Raw genomic sequence first — 18064 nt, 5'->3', positions numbered from 1 at the left:
AAGTTGCTACCTAAGAAACCATATACTGTGAAGGAAAGAAATAGGCTTCCAAAATACACGTAATCTAACCATACTCTGGTACATGAGGCCAATAATACAGCACTGGGCTTATTTGGTGCCATATGTCTAAGGGACTCAAAGACATTTGCCAAAGAGAACTCAGTCCTTCCCACCCCCTAAGCAAGCGTAGAGTTGACTCCTCGTCATTAAGAAGCTCAAGAGCATCTTCCATTCCTCTGTCCTGTATTCTGAGGACACACTTGAGCTGCCAGATAAAGGTACTTTGCCATCAAACGAGAAGTCCAACTCATGTTTCTGATTTTTGGAGTGTAGGGATGTATACATTCCTTGGATCCAACTCATGGAACATGAAACATTAGGTTTTCACACAAACCATAAACAATTGACACACTTAATGAGAGCTTCTTTCACTTAAACTTTCTACCAGCATGAAACCCTCTTTAATATATTCATCCAGTTTGTACATCAGTACAAGTGTTCCTTTTTAAATTCCTATAGCAAGTTCGTACATCCTGTTTCCTAATTACCTCATGCAAAAAAGGGAATTTTACCTTCACCTCTCTTGTTCATTAAGGCAAGTTTCAGGAAATACTTTGACATTTGATTTTTAAAAAACACATGCTGATTTAACAGAAAGTTTTAGAGATTCATTGCTGCTTATACTTGGGGAGAAACAAGTTAATATCAAATCATAGTTAACTTTCTAACCAATGGGAAAAAAGAAAAATAAAGGGGAGCATTTTTCAGGTTTATTGCAACTCTAGACAACCTAGATAGCGCTTGGTAAGACCTCATTACACCCGAATGAGGGTGGTGAAGCGGAAAGCAGCCCAGAGTTAAAGGTTCTAGGTTTGCATCCATCACTGCTTTAAGAAAACTCACCTCATCTCCCTGAACCTCAGTTACATCATCTCTAAAAGGGAAATCAATGACAAGCTCTGCCTTGCCTACCTCATGGGGCTGTCATAAGGTGCACATAAGAAAATGTGTATTTAAGTGCTTTGCAAACCGCGAAGCCCCATACACAATGTGAGGTACTCATAATATGAGGCATTATCTCAATATCCTTTCCTATAAAGACATTTTTAAACGACATGAGCAAACACTTTTGCCTTTCTGTTTCTATTTTGAATAAGCCAAGGAAACACCCCCAAAATCAGCACTACCAGTTCCAGGAAGCTTCACTCTCTCTCTCTCACACACACACACACACACACACACATGCACACACATAAGCTTTTTAACGATAAGTGCTGTATAAGACAATAAGCCCAAGAAAGCACCAGCTCCTGAAGAATCTTCCATCTCTGAGCTATCCTCATGAGCACAGCTTTAAAATTAGTGTCTTTCAGTGTATCTTATTTTTTGAAGGTGTGTGAAATACCTTAGAGTATATCACCTTTCAGAAACCGTTATGCCAAAATCCCCACCCACCTCCTTCTGGTGCAGGAGAAACGGTCCCAGAAAGAAGTGGCCCCAGCATATCAATGTCTTCTGGAGAGGAGGGAAATGGGAGCCAGCACTGAGGACAGGACCAGGCACGTGCAGACTGAGAGAAGACAGAACCTGCCTGGGTGACACAGGAAAACTTCCACCCTACGGGCCGTCTTGGATCAGCAAACTGACCCTCAGAGCCACATGGCAACGCTCCAGGAAGCAGCTTATCAAGGATGTGGATGCCTTCAACTCCCCACGCGCACGCTATCATCTGAAGTTGGCTCTCTCAACTACCATCTGCGGATGAGCAAAGATCAAGGACAGAGAAGCCAAACTTTTCCAAGGTCCTGAGTGGCTGTGCAAATGCAATTCCTATGTCCCAGGCTAAACTGGTTCCCGGTCCTTGAGTGAACAGGCCAGGGTCCTAAAACAGACCTAAACCATTCACTTGGTACCTGTCCTTCATCACTGTAGCAGGACGGAATAATGAGAGCTAACACTTACAGAGGGCTTGCTGCGCCAGGCACCATTAAATATGCTTTACACACATTTTTAACTTATTTTTTAGCTTATTGAACCCTTACAACGACCCTATGAGGTAAGTATATGAGATGAGGAAACCGAGGCGCCAAGAGATGGAGTTGTTGGCCCAAGGTTCTATGACAACACGTAGTGGACACATTTAGACCCTGGTGGTCTGGCTTTGATGTCTGCTCTCACCCGCACACGCTCTGCCTATCCCTGGGTACTTCCCACACTGGCTGAATACCCACCAGGAGCCAGGCACCGCTGGAGGCTCTCACATATATTTTCTAATTTATTCTCACAGTGACATTGGGAGACAGATTCTATTATCTGGAATTCAAAGAAAGACACAGAGACTCTAGGAGGTCGTTTAACCAAGGTTTTAACAAACACTTAGAAGCACACTAGGATTTGAACCCCTGTCCAATTTCAAGTTTGGTGCTCTTTGTAAACATCCAGGTTCTGCCCCAGCTCTGACAGCAGCAAACTACACAATCCTCTAATCATCATTAGCACTGTCTATCTATATCTACCTAGCTATCTGCTCATTTAGTTTATGACAAGTGGTGCAGCGGAAAGAACATGTGTTTAGGAAACAGGAAGACCAGAGAGGTTCCATCACTTACCAGCTGTGTGACTTGGGCAAGTTATTTAGCTACTCTGTGCCTCAGTTTCCTCATCGAACCAATAAGAACAATGATAACAGTACCCACCACCACCTCGAGGACTGTTATAAAAATTAAATGAGATGATGCATGTACAACATTATGACAGTGACCAATACATCATCAGTGCTCAATAAGAATTCACTGATAATTGAGTGAAACCTGAAGATCAAATGGCATAATCTAAGAACAATTCCTAGCAGAGTTCCAGTCATATAATAGCTGCTCAAAGACAAAAATGATCTTCATTTGTTGTGCATTTCCTCTGAGGGTCTAAACATGTCTTGTCTCACAGCCCTCTCCGACTCAGACCCTAAACCCCACCACATGGCCAGCACATATTGCACATTAGAGATGTTTAGAGTCAAGGATCATATGATCCTTCTCTGAACTTACTGAGGAAAGAAAATCTAAGATGCTAATCTAAGATGCTAACTTCTCTGAAAGGTTGGGAGCTTCGGTTGTCCATTCTCACCGGAAATGTTACCTTCAATGTGAAAATTATTACCCATAATTGAAGTCCTAAAACACACTAAAAGGCCTCAGTTGAATGTTCTTATTTATTTCTGATACATTTCTCAAGAAATAAAGAAGAAAAATGATTTCCCAACCTCCACATTTTTAAACTTTTTGTCTGTCTTCTCTACAAAGACTACACCATTACTTATAAAATCATTTATTTTGCATCAGGTCCTTCAGAGATGGTAATCACAGGGCTTTCCTCAGTCATTCACTGGTGAGCAAAAGAGAGGAGAAAGGGAAGGAAGGAAGGAGGGAGAGAGGGAGAGATGGGAGGGGAGATTGTAAATACAAGAAATAGAGGACATTTGACATTAAAAGAAAACTCATATGGCAGAACTGCTTCAACCAGGACATGAAAGGAAAAACAGCTGTAAGAGTACATAATTAAATTTGGTGGAAAGGAAAAAAAATGTGTGTGTGTGTATAGGTGTGTGTGTATGTGTGTTTAGGTGTGTGTCCATGTGTGCATGCACACACGCAAATATATGAAAAAGAGCTAAGATGGAAACCATCCACCACTGGGCGGGAGAAGGGGTCCCCACACCGGGAGTTTTGGGCAGCGTGCAAAGGGTCACAATGCTGCCTGGGCCCTGGGGGCCGGAGGACTAGATTTGCAGCCCAGCTGTGTTGTGCCATCCAACTGCCCCATCTGGAACAAGCCATTTCAACTCAGTCTCCTGTGCTCAGAATGGAGCCCTCTCAGGACTGGTGTGCGATCTAAGCAACAAAAGAGATATGAAAGTGTTTTGGAAACATCTGTACAAACATAAATGGGCGTTAGTAACCCGTTTATTCCAATGCCGAGGAGAGCGACTTTTCATCAGAGCCACCGTTCCTCAGAAGTGGAATCTACGCCCATCTTAGCCTGCTTTCAGCACAGGAAGAAGGGATACAGACGGTTTTCCAGAGAGGTGATGCTTTTTAATTTCTCTATTATTTCCACAACAAAAAAGCAAAAATCTTCCCCCCTTTTGTTTTTCCAAATAAAAATAAATTATAACCCTAACTTGTTAATAAATGCAGGTTGGAGCTGTCCTTAAGTAAAAGCTTTTGATAACAAATTGCCTGCACTAACTGCTATTTTACTGCTGAATTTTTTATTGTTGCTTAAGCACAGCAATTATGCTAATAAGCCTGGGAGGATGGTACATCGAGTATTGAATCTGACAGATAAAATACTCAATGAAATGCTAATCTCACCTGAAAATTGGAATCAGAGAGCCTTATTAGTATTTATGGATATGGCATCTTAAACATGTTTTTTTTTCAGATGAATATATATGAAATCAGTGTGGTCTCCTAATACAGCCTGCCATTTCGAGGCCTCTGTGTGCTTTAAATTCAAGGTGACGATTCCTCATTGCCTCAGCGTTGCTTCTTGACAGAGAAACGAGAACTTATTGGTCATCTCTGCCACAGAAAGAATCGGGCAATAAAATGTGTTTCTTCCTGCACCTCCCTCCCTCTCTGCCCATCCCATCTAAGCCCCCCAAAAAGGGAAGGTAAGAACTGTCTTTCTGAGCAGAAAGAGGAGGCAGATTTGACAGCAACAAGAACCATTTGTCAAACCATCTGGCTTCTCTCTTCACCTGACAGGAGGGAAGAGTGATGTGTCAGAAAGAACAGAGAATTGAGGATTCAAACACCTGGCTTCTCATCTTGAGTTTTGCCATTTCCTCCATGGGAGGACTTGATGGGACTCAGTTTCCTACAAAGGGACCTTCAGAGCCCCATGATCAAGCCTCTCTGAGAAACAAGTCTCCACGGCAGACATAAAAAATGGGGGCCAAAGCCCCAGTGTCTATGAAGAATGAAATATTATAAGCCAAGGTAGACACATCGTGGGAACCTGAGATTCTTGAACTTGTGCTTTGATTTCTATTTACATGGTCCCTCCTTACCGTGTATCCCCACTATATATTTGAAATGGTTCAGGTTAAATTCAGAGACCTCAAACACCAAACACAAAAACATAAACAAGACTGGACTGTTTACCAACTGCCCTCAGGAATTTAATTGGTTTTCTTCTTTGGTATCAATACATTACTTCTGGGAGGGAGCAAAGAAGAGAAGTCAGCTGCCTATTTTAAGCAGCAGAAACTAGTGCTATCTGAATATTGCAATATTATTTATTAAAAAAATCCTTCTTTCCTTTGATTTCCATATGAACCCCATAAAAGCAGGAAAGAGAAAATCCTCTTCTCCAGAAGCTGCTGTAGATAAGAAAATTAAGAATCAGACAGGACTTCCTCATCCAGCCAGAGTACGTGGGTTCTGGGGTTAGGATGACCAGTTTTTCCTTCTGACTAATTCCAGCCTGCCACCAAGCACACTCAGGTCCTCTGGGTCATGGGCCTGTTGACTCACCCCAAACCCCAATACCCAAGTTACCAGTCACTGCTGGACAAGAGAGGCAGCGAACAGGAACCTCAACACCTGCAGCAGCCACACCAGTGACTTCTCCCACCACCTTCAAGGCTTCAAAGGGCTGACACCCCTTCCAGAAGTTTCTATCTCCCCCGGCTAGGTCGTAGGCATGGAAAAATTCAGGCTTGCCCGGAATGGAGGAATTTGACATGTTGTGACAAAACTGGGCACAGATCCCAGGACTCCAATTCACTCTGGGGCCTTGGAGAGTCCCCTTCCTCTATAAGCCCCCGTTTCTTCCTCTGTGCCGCTTTGCCTTTTCAAGACAAAAGATGTCCCTTGGCCATTAGCAGAAGGGGAAAGAGAGAGAAAATGGGCTTCAAAAATACAGAGTTCAATGCAACTTACAGAGTGCCCTCACATCCCTTTCTTCAGCAAATCCTCACAATGCAGCCAAAGCTGCACTGATTATTATCCCCATTTTGCAGGTAAAGACGTAAAGGCCTAAAAATTCAGAAATTCCCCCCAGATAACACAAGAGCTAGGAGATCCTCAGCCCATAGCTGGGGGTTAGGGGGAAATGCTGGTACAGGTGGTCAGCCCAAGGCAGGGTAGATTCTATAGGCGTTAATCATAATGCTCCAAGACACACCACCTCCAAAAAAAAGAAAATTCTGGTATTCCTTTGATATTAGTGATCCACACCACCCATGGGAGCTGACCACCTCGCTACCTCCCCCTCTGCTTCACACACCTAGAAAGTCCAGACACCCCTTTATCTTTATCATACGAGGACCAACACTGCAATTTGCAAAGCATCGTCACGACAAATTCATCAAGTAGGAATCAAAAAGCCATGCACTAAGAAGTCTATTCACTCGCCCAATTTTCATGGGTCTCACAAAGCAGGCCCAGCACCCAGACCCAGGCCCCCTGTGCTTTCCACTTGATTAAGCCACCTCTGAATTGCCAGGGCCACCATCTCTTTAGTAAACAACCACAGCAGAAAGTCAGCTCTGAACTGAGACATCTCCCAACAGAGTAACGATTCGAGTCATACTTCGAGGAATAATTTCTGGGAAAGCAGAGGAGGTGATGCTATCAAACAGTGAAACTTAAAACTCCTACTCACTACCTGCCTGGGAGGGAGCAGGAAATGGGGCTGAGGCCCTTTCCCTACATGCTCCCCCTGCCCATTTCTGTCACTCACAGTCATTACTAAACTTAGCGCTTTAAGCAAATGAAAGATGTTTCCTAGCTGCATGGCCTTGGGTAAATCCCCAACCTCTTTGGTCCTGTTCCTAATACACACTTATGCACACATGCACATACACAGATGCACACGCATGCACACACACACACACATACACACACACACCCTAGGACCATCCCTTCTTTTCCCTAGTGGGATGGTGACAACAGAAAGCCCCTGTCCTGCTTATCCTGCGAAGTCCCGCAGCTACACCATACTTGTTCATGTGTCTCCAGCCTCTGCACCCAATACTCTGACCAGAACCCTCCACCTCTTCCTTGGGCTTCCTAATTCCCACCCTCCTTCTGCTAAGCCCCACTTCTCCATCCTCACCTGCCACTCTCCTCTGTTAGGCCTGGTCACCTCCACCCTGGACCAGCACTAACTTCTCTGTCCACCACCAATCTCAACCTTCCCCTCGCATCCGAAATCCACCTTTCCCTAACTGAAATACTGCCAGCTCTCCAACAAATGAAAGCTCTTAAAACATCCTTCACTGGACTGGCTGCACTTCTCCAGACATGCTCTGGTTGGTATCCTCCTAAAATCAGCATCTCCATAACTAAGTCTATTCTACAAGTCTGGTTTCTAGAGAGAAAGGTTTTGTGCCCAGGACACAGGAAGGAAGTATGGCGCTAAGGGGAACTTCAGTCAACACCTCTGAGACACACTGCCCCACAGCGTACATCTCACCACTCCAGAGAAGCTGGGGCAGTGGGGAGGGTCAATCCCCGGGCCAGATGCTGAGAAACACCACCTTGCTTGGGCTTTTACAAACATTGTCTAATCTTTACAACTGAGCATGCAAGGTATATTTAATGCCAAATAAAATCCATTTAAATTGGGGCTCAGAGAGGTTTAGTAACTCAGTCTCACTGAAGTTATGTAAATCATCTTAATTCAAACAGCTACTGGAAACGGGCTCATAACCAAGTCGATACAATTTCACTGAGATTCTCTGTTGTTGAACCATGTCCGGTGCTCTGCCAGATGCTTTGCCTAGATAATCTCAGTTAACATACATAACAACCCCTCCTAGTAATTATTAGTGTCCCATTTTACAGATCTGGAAATTAAGGCCACATGCCACACAATATGTCTCTGGCACATTTAGGACTGGAAGCAGGGGTCCTGGACTTGCTCTTTTTCTCTTTCCTCTGTATCACGCCTCTTTTTCACACCTAAAGTCTCTATCTGTGATGTGTTAAACATAAAGCGTTTTTCTATGCATGAGTCACTAGAAGCAACCCTCAGTAGTCCATGCAGAATCTGCACTGCAAGTCAGGAAAAGGTGTTTCACAAGCAGCAATTGAGTTAAGATCCCAATAGTGATGGCGGAAGGTGGATTTCTGGAGCATGCCATGTGCGTACAGCCTGACCCTGGACTGTTCCCAAGGGTCAGAGTCACAAAGCAAGGCTGGAGTTTCACTCAGTTTCACAAAGCACACCTTGACTTGTCCACCTCCCCTGTAGCAGGGGAAACCGCAAAGTCTTTTTCAAGAAGGTTCATAACCAAAGTCAGAAATCCAGAGGTCATCACATAAACCACTTCCTCCTCTTCAGAAGGAAATATTTTCCTTTGTTGAGGAGCACGGGCTCTAGGCGCGCGGGCTTCAGTAGTTGTGGCACGCAGGCTCAGTAGTTGTGGCTCACGGGTTCTAGAGCGCAGGCTCAGTAGTTGTGGCGCACGGGCTTAACAGGAGAAGCCACCGCAATGAGAAGCCCGTGCACCGCAACAGAGAGCGGCCCCCGCTCACCGCAACTAGAGAAAGCCTGCGCACAGCAACGAAGACCCAACGCAGCCAAAAATAAATAAATAAATAAATAAAATTTTTTTTAGAAAGGAAACCTTTTCTGACAGAAGGAAGGTTGATACTCCAAGAACTTGAGAGCTAGAAGAAGAGATGGTGCATGTTGACCTATCTCACTGGGAATGTCACCAGCATCTTAAGCAGACATCACCTTTCCCTCTGCCTCTGGAAAAATAGGATTAAGAAGGAGCCAGGGAAAAGCTGATAGCTGCTCTTAAGAGTTATAGGTCCCTAAATCAGTTCCCAGGAGCCCTTCTAATTCCTTGGGTTAACTGTAGATAACCTTCCAACCCCTCAGGCCTCCTAAGTAATTCAATTTAACACATATCTACAGACTGCCTAAAAATGCCAGCTACTGAGCTAGGCTCCCAAGGCTCAGAGATACCCGCCTTCTGCAGATCAGAGCTCAGAAACAGATATCACCCATTAAAATACAAGATGGTCTGAGAAAGCGTTTCTGAAAATACAAACCATGGGATGGGGAAGGTAGGAGCCAAGAGACTGATTCCAAATGGGAAAGCTGATGTTTCTGAGAAGGCGGAATTGGAGCCAGGTATGGAAGGATGTTGCCTGGCATCCGTAGCCAGCCAGGCAGAATGGTCCTCCCTGTGGAATGAAGAGTATGAGCATGGGGTAGATGGGGGGGGGGGGGGGGGGGGGGTGGAGTCAGGGAGCAGGGGAAAGGCAGCCTGAAGTCAGATCGGGTAGGGCCCTGTGCAGGCTTATCACATACATTAAGGACACTGGGAGGCCAGAAAAACACAAGGCAAGTCTCATGACAGAGGCTGTGAGCTCACTACTCTCAGGGCACCCCACCAAAATAAAACCTACCCCTCCAAAAAACCAAGGAATGTGCATGTGTACGCAAGCCAACCTCCTGGCATGCCACAGACAGAACAAAGAAAGACATGTTATCACTCACTCATGCCCCAATACGGCCTCTTGAGGCTGGACATGGTACCACAACCTCCAGTGTTAAAGACAAGGAAACAGAAGCCCAAGAAAATATATTGGTGAGACCTGGCAATTCAGAGCTGGAACTGGGTGGCCAAAGCCTGATTCTCCAAAGGCCTATAACATCATGCAAAGTATGGTCACTAAGATCCAATTTAAGCTAAGGACAGAGATTTTTAAAAATGAAAAGAGGAAGAAAGGTAGGAAGGTAGATAACCAGGGAGGGAGGGAAGGAAGGAAGAAAGGGAGGGAACAGATGAGAAGGGAAGGGTAGGTGAAAGAAGAAAGGAAAGTCTCCCAAGGCCACAGTGAGAAGGGAAAACAGTATAGGCACCACTGCCTACGGATAAAGAATGATTATACATAAGTCAAACATATGGAATTCCTTTAAAAAAACTAAAAATAGAGTTACCGTATGATCCAGCAATCCCACTCCTGGGCATATTTCCAGAGAAAACTCTAATTCAAAAAGATACATGAACCTCAATGTTCATAGAAGCACTATTTGCAATAGCCAGGACATGGAAGCAACCTACGTGTCCAACAAGAGACAAATAAAGAAGACGTGGTACATATATACAACGGAATACTATTCAGTCATAAAAAAGAATGAAATAATGCCACTGGCAGCAACATGGATGGACCTAGAGATTATCATACTAAGTGAAGTGACCCAGACAGAGAAAGACAAATATCATACGATATCACTTATATGTGGAATCTAAAATATGAAACAAGTGAACTTATTTACGAAACAAAAATAGACTCACAGACATAGAAGAAAAAAAAAAACTTACGGTTACCAAAGGGGGAAAAAGGGTGAGAAATAAATTAGGAATTTGGGATTAACAGATAACACACTACTATATATAAAACAGATAAACAACCAGGACCTACTGTATGGCACAGAGCACTATATTCACTATCTTGTAATAACCTATGATGGAAAAGAATCTGAATCCATAATAGAACTGAATCACTTTGCTGTACACCTGAAACACTGTAAATCAAGTATACTTCAACTAAAAAAAATAAATAAATAAGTCAAACATGGCACTGCAGCTCCAAGTGACTGTTTCAATTTTGATAGTCCTGGTATTCTTTTGAAAAAACAAAGAATGTAAACTTTTTACAAATAATTTTTGAGGTTTTTTTTTAAACCAAGAAATAAATATATATTTATAGCAATATAAATGTACAGGGGAAAACTAGACACATACTAAATTTTTAATGATGGTTCCTTCTTGGGAGAAAAAAGGATGAGGGAGTAGGAAGGGGTTTGGTAAGTTGCAGAAAGGTTCACAAACTCACTCACTCCCTGCATCCTCACCCTTGCAATGTAAGTTTCAAGCTTCTCTACCCATGTTACTAAAAAGTGTGTATTCATTCACAGACCCATAAATTAATCCATTGCCTGTTTCATAATCCACCCTACATGTCTCCATCTTATCTATAAATATGTAAAAGATTTTAAATGCTTTATTAAATTCAAAGGTCTCCTACTACGAGTAACGATAGCAACATTTACTGAATGCTTAATATGTGCAAGGTGTTGTTTTAGGATTTCACATGCATTATTTCATAGAGTCTTCCTCTGTTCTATCATTAGCCCCACTTTATAGAAGAGGAAGCTGAGTCACAGAAATTAAGCAACTTGCCTAAGGTCATGTAGCTACTAAGCAGAGGATGCTGGATTTAAACCCAGACGACCTGACTCCAAAGCCTGCCCGGTCTACACTATGTCTATGATTATCACTCTAATCCACCAGCTGATTAACTCAAACAAAAAGGGAAATGGCGAGGTGACCCTGTTCCAGCTCCTCGTGAACACAGCTTCCTTTCAAAGACTCAAAAATCATCTGTCGAAAAAGCAAGTCTAGAATTATACAGGGAATCACAATAAAGTCAGCAGATTCTAGACTCCGGATACTGGTTTGTTTTGGGGTTTTTTTTGATAACTGATATCTATTTCCTCATCTCTCACTTCTGGCATTTCTGCTGATTTCCAGGTTTCCTCAGAATTACTGGTAGCCCTTCCACAGTCACCATCAGACGTCCTCTGTATCTTGAGATGCAGTACATGCGGCCCATGAACTTTGAAATCATTTAGTAGAGCAGATTGCTCTCTTGCAACCTTCTCTTCCGTCGAGGACATCAATTTCTTCTTAATGACGTCGATTCTACCCTTCCTAGCTCACAGATCATCCCCTTTCCCTTGATAGAGATGACTGACAGAGGCAGAAAACAGTCATCTGGGCCATTACATCACCCTCCCCAGGTTACAGAACACTAAAGGACTCCCTCCCCTGGAGCCCATTCTAATCCCATCCCTGTCCAAGAAGTAACTGGAAACGAAAGGCTGTGATTGGCTGCCAATTACATCATTGCTCTACAGGCCTGACTGAACTCTTAATTAAGTGAATGCCACTTTACTTCCTCACCTGACTCCACGGATGAATAAATAACCACAAAGAGAACAACATGGGGTGAAGGCAGTAATAAACTATAGCCTCTGGCTCAGGTAGGAAAGAGGAAACATTTGCTGGGGTTACCTGTCATTAAGAACGATTTGGTCACCAGGTGAGGACATACAGTTCTCTATATTAAATTAGAGGAATGATTCAAAGGGGACCAGTTTCAGCTGACAAGAGCAAAAAGAAAATCAATTTCAGGTTGCCAGGACAACTAGACTTTTCCTGCAAGAATAAATTTGATACAGCCCTAAAATCTGACAACTAAATGTTTCCTCACATTACATCATATCCCCAAAACGTTTGTTGAACCAGTTAGATAATCAAGCCTACTAATTACTTTCTACAACATCCATAAGACACAGGATTGATGCTCTTGGCTCCAGTCTGGCTTTCCTCTAGCAGCTCCACTCAGTACCTTAGTTTTACAGTGAATGAGGACTATGTGCTTCTTCAAATAAATCTGAAGGCTTATCATTGTCAGGTTGTCCTTGGATCCTGGAAAAGGGAAGGTGAACACCTTTTGAATATACATCCCCTAATGGCTGAGATCTATACCCACGTTCCCTGTCGTATCATTCACCAACTACCTCTTCCAAAGAAGGGGTCCAAAGTCATAGAATTATATTTAACACAATGTTGGATCTAAAGGGACTTGGGAGATGACCCTTGTTTTACCAGAGAGTGAATCCAAGATACAGATAGGCAAAGCAATGGCTCAAGGTCAATACAGATGGTCAACAGCCAAGTCAGGACTGGAATCCAGGTCCTTTGATAATGGCTTCTAGGCAATTTCCTTAAATAGCTACCATCATTCCACCTCTGCCTTAGAGACTCTGGGAGCTAAAGTAAAGTCCACTTGGTCTCCTATTAATCCTCATGAGGCAATGACCCCAAATGGCCTCATCCCAGGAGTTCAAAGTCCTGACCCCAGATCCAATAATATCTGATGAGATGAGCCTTCTCTATGCGTTTTATGTTCTCAGAAGGTTGAATATCAACTTACCTCCAGGGGCTATTAAAAACAAGAACAGCTAATAAATCACTGGAAAGCACTTTGCAAATGTAAAGTAATACAAAAATGCTAAGCACCAATAATATAAGTGCCCCAGGCTGAGGCAGGTCCCTGGAGAGCAAATGATTTCAAGGGGCTGGGCTGTGCTCACCATCATCCACCAGAAGATGTGAAGGCCACGCCTCTCTCCAAACTTCACTCTCTTTTCTTAGACTGCTCCCAAAATCTCAACTATACCTTTAGATATTATTATAACATATTGTATTATGATGGATATGCAGGAGGGTACTTGCTATCAGTTCATACGGTCACAGAGTCTTTGCTAAGTGTGGAGAAACACTGAAAGGAGATCAGAATCCAATAGACAGGAAAGTAAATGTCAAGCTGTCCCTCACTGGTGATAAACCAAGTAAACCATGAAAAACAATGAACCCATTAGAAGGTACCTGTCAGCAAATTCAGCCTTGAGAGCCAATGTAGAATCTGATGAGAGGTCAGAAGAATAGAGCGCTCTGGCTACAGGTGCCAATGGGAGAAAGAAGTGAGGACAGAGCATTCCTTCCATCCAATACCTGGTCCTTGACTCTCATAAGCAAGGAGAGCAGAAAAGGGTGGGAGAGGAAACCAGGGGTGAGTAGAGTAATTCAGAAATCAAAAGCTGGTGCCTGAGGGATTTGACTTCTAACCCAAACCCTGTCATCACATTTTGTGTGATGTTGGGCAAGTTACTTAAATCTCTCTAAGCCTCAATTTCTTCATCCATCCAACATAGATAATACTACTACCTACTACACTGGCTGGCTTTTAGGATTAAATGAAAGGAAATATAGAAAGCAATTTAGTCGGTGCCTGACATTTAGTACATGTGCAATAAACATGAGTTATCATGCTAACCAGAGAGACTGGAGGCTGGAATCCAGCACAGAAACAAAAGTCAAAAAGTAAAGCATGGGACTTCCCTGGTGGTTCAGTGGTTAAGAATCCACCTGCCAGTGAAGGGGATACGGGTTTGAGCCCTGGTCCGCGAAGATCCCACATGTCGTGGAGCAACTAAGCCCGTGCGCCACAACTGCTGAGCCTGCGCTCTAGAGCCCACAAGCCACAACTACTGAAGCCTGCGCGCCTAGAGCCTGTGCTCTGCAACAAGAGAAGCCACCACAATGAGAAGCCCGCGCACCGCAACAAAGAGTAGCCCCCGCTCGCCACAACTAGAGAAAGCCTGCGCACAGCAACGAAGACCCAACGCAGCCATAAATAAATAAATAAATTTTTTTTTTTTTTTAAAGTAAAGCATGATGTTAGAGGTCAAGATCATGGGAACAGAGAAGAAAAGCTCTATCCTACCAGTTCTACTTTGTATCTACTAGGGAGTTATCATGGTCGCATTCCCAAATATCAGATTTAGGGGTAGATGACAATAACCCAGAAATGGTCAGGCATCTGCAAACCTCAGACTTGAGTGGAAATCCAGAAGCACTTGAAAATTCAACCACTTGATCAGCGTAGAGGTCAGCTCTCTGCATGTGAGCCACTAAAATCTAGGACTGAGTAATAAATGTGGCTCCAAGAGTCTCATCCTAAAACAAGAAACAAATTTTAGTTTTTGTAAAATGCTCCCCCTCCCACCCCCAGTTCATTTAACAGACTTTAACACACATGGACACAGTCCATGCTTCCTAGGGAGGTAAGAAATGGGCACAAGAACCATGAAATTAAAGAGTAAGTCCCATTAAGTCAAGCCCAGATAAAGAGACATGAGACTTCAGAGAAACAAAAGAAACTAAATTTACTGAGCTTCTATTCTGGCAAAGATGCATGATAAGAATTGAGAGGAGAGAATCAAGGAAGGCTTCCTGAGAGAAGCCCCTATGAGCTGATAATCTGCTGGAGCACCTAGGATTTGGGGCCACATCCATCTCTTCAACAGGATCCTGACAATGCAGTGCTGCTGGATGGGCAACCAAAAGCTCCAGAGCCACCAGCCACCCTTCCCTCCAGGTTCCAATTGGCAGCATGGGCATCTACCCACCACTCCATGCCTGGAGGTGAAGCAGGAGCACGGGGAAGGTAGGGTGTGAGCACAAAGTTGGGAGCAAGCCAGCATCAGGGCTCATCTGCTGCACCCCCATGTACAAAGCACAAGCAGACATAAAGAGGACACAAAAAAAGGAATGAAGAAAATACGGGCTTCTCGGTCAGACAGGGTGAGACGATAAAGGGTGTTGAGTCAGGTTATGAAGAGGAAAAAAAAAAATGAGAGACAAGAGAAAGAGTAGGAGGAAAGGGCAGAAGGAAAGAGCTGGTGTGTTGCTTGTGGTGTTTATTTGTTTAAGCATACTTCTGCCCAGTCATTTTTTTCAAAATCATACTTGTGTTAAATCCTTCAAATGTTAGCTTGAGAGGACTTTGTTTTATGCGCTGACCAGCACTGAGAAGAGTTTCTGGAATATAGTAGGTGCTGAATAAATATTTACTAATTGAATGAATAATGCTCAGCTACAGTGGGTCACTGTTGCTGAGAAGAAAGAGGCTTTGCAAGTCACCAAGAAAAACAGCAAGATTCTGTTTATACTTCAGTTCACTCACTTTCATAAGGTGGGATAACACAGGTGAAAACGTAGTTCATGGTTCCTCGTGGGCAGTCACCGTATATTCACCAAATTTGAATCAGACTGACCCACGCTTCAGGACAAAGGAAAGGCAGGCCGTTCCCTGGATGAAATCCCTCTTATACTGATGGTTCAAAGGCAGGACGGGCCCTGACCATTCCACTGTCTCCTTTGGAGAAAGGTGCCATTTTCCATCACTTGAGAATACTCATGGTCTGGAAGTAAAATAGAGGTGACTACAGACTCCGTAAAAGACATAACAGTTGAGGAAGAGGACAGGATCCAGAAAGGACTGGATTTAAGCACGGAATTAAAGCCTTGCCTATCAATTAAAGACTTGCCTATCAATTTTCATGATGTTCCTTCGATCCCTCTCCTAACGATAATTGGAAGGCTTAATTCCTAGCCAGTTTAGAAAGTAACTTTGCCCACAATGACGAATATACAGCGACTTGAAGATGGAAACACTAACTGCAAAATGATGAAAGGGGTCAACACCAACCATTTCACTCTACCACCATAAGATCTATCAGAAGTTTCTATAGCCCGTTATTATTTATTACACGTGAAGCATTTTCTATCTGCAAAGTGCTTTGGAATCGTGTTTTATGAGTTACTCAGCATTCTAAATCTAAACACAGCTAAAGCCCTAGCGGAGGGGGGTTAACCCCATGATTTACTTATTCATCACACTCAATGGGTCCATACAACTCCTCCCAATGACTGAACAAGTTGAGGAAGGGGCAAAGAAAGCATGAAAACTGAGAGATCCAATCAATCCAATTCTTTTGTCAAGGCCCCCTGGCACTGGCAGTAAGAGGTACAGAAATATATCTGACACAGCTCCTGACCTCAAGGAATTTATAGTCTAGGGCTATCTGAGGGAATCTTTATGCTCCCTTCCAACTTGAAGAGTTTGCATTTCTAAGAAAGTATAAATAGTTTTCAAATACCTTGTGCAGAAACATGTTCCTACATGATCCAAAATTTGAGCAATTATACAGATATAATTCTGGTCCCAAAAATGGAGTTGAAAGAATACAATATGGGCTTATTTCCCCAATTTTCACCTTCCAGAATCAAGATAAGCAGCCCCAAATCATGTAAGAGGAAATTTTAGGAGAAATGAGAGTTAATAATTCCTCTCAAGAGCAGTCAGCCAACCCAAGGAACTTACTCTAAGAAGAAAACATAAATTTAAGAGAAGGATTCCATTTTCATAAAGCCACTTAACAGATGAATAAATTAACACTGATGGAAGTTACAAACAGTCTGGGTATTTCTCTAAACATTAAAGGTCAAAGTGTTTGGAGCAACTACCCCCTACAATAAGAGATCGCATGAAGTAGTCAAGTTCAGTTGGACATATCACCTGATGAGAATAACAGAGGAGGGACCAATGGATGAGAGGAAAGATGGGGTATTCTACACACATTTTAAAGTCCTTCCCAACCCTTGGTTTATGATTCACTTTTACAGATTAGCATCTAGCACTAAACCTGGTACATATTAAATGTCTGATAATTTTTAGTTCTTTGCTGTCTTAAGTAAATGAAAGTACACATGCAAGAATGAACAGTCCCAAACTAGAAATCCTCAGTTCTGTTCCCTGTCATAGTGCCCTAGTTGAGAATTCAGCTGTGAAAGTGAACTGACTGTCACACCACCCTACTCATCACCAAGACTGATTCACCAAATATTATGGCTCGCACAATTCACAACTAATTAAATACCATCTTCTACCATCCTCTGATGGGGGAGGTGGGTGTGTACGTGTGTGTGTGTATGTGTTTATCCTGACTTATTGGATAGGCTGAAGCTTCAAAAAGAAACACAGTGCAGGCATAAAAGCACTAGACAAATCTCTGCCATGCCATCTCTTTACCCTGCGACACTGGGCAGCCTCTTCAACTTTATTTGAGCATCAGTTTGCTCTTAAGTAAAGTGAGGGTATATTCTTTAGCCTGCCACCTCACCTATGAGGATCTGATGAGTTAATGGGTATGGAAAAGGGTTAGTCCACTGGAAAGCCCTGTAGAAACCTACATCACATATCATACTCCCCGAAGGATCAGTCACAGCCAATAAATTATTACTGTTTATATGATTGGTCTTCCCTGTGGTTTTCTCATAATAGCACCAAGCATTTGTAACCATTACAATGTATGCTTTCTACCAAAGCAGAAGATACACTGTGCTCAGTTTCCTTAAATATCCCCTAACTCACTGGTAGAGTCTATCACAGAGGCTCAGGATCCTGACTCATTCTTCTCAATTCCACTCCAGCCCCAGTTACGCTGCCTGGTCATCGTGTGCAGTCTCCTCTTTTTATACACACCTACCTCCGTGGCACCAGAGGGCTCGAAGTCAAGATGAAGGCCACCCATGCAAGGAAAGGCTGCTGCAGCCCCCATT

General features: G+C 43.2%; 1 protein-coding gene across 8 annotated transcripts in view; it reads right to left on the bottom strand.

The window, feature by feature from the left end:
• Nucleotides 1-18064, bottom strand: part of LOC118894686 (LIM domain containing preferred translocation partner in lipoma) — a 697996-nt gene that overhangs the window by 560339 nt on the left and 119593 nt on the right. Inside the window, exon 4 of one of the 8 annotated variants that reach the window (XM_036851111.1) lies at nucleotides 14489-14617. The exons of the other annotated variants lie outside the window; for them this stretch is intronic. The gene's annotated coding sequence lies outside the window, so the exon portion shown is untranslated. The remainder of the gene's footprint in view (nucleotides 1-14488; nucleotides 14618-18064) is intronic. 8 annotated transcript variants of the gene reach the window in all.

Source organism: Balaenoptera musculus, chromosome 4, assembly GCF_009873245.2.
Source record: "Balaenoptera musculus isolate JJ_BM4_2016_0621 chromosome 4, mBalMus1.pri.v3, whole genome shotgun sequence".
In the NCBI taxonomy this organism is placed as follows: domain Eukaryota; kingdom Metazoa; phylum Chordata; class Mammalia; order Artiodactyla; family Balaenopteridae; genus Balaenoptera; species Balaenoptera musculus.
Note: the sequence above shows the minus strand (reverse complement) of the source record. Positions and strands in the feature narration are given on the sequence as shown.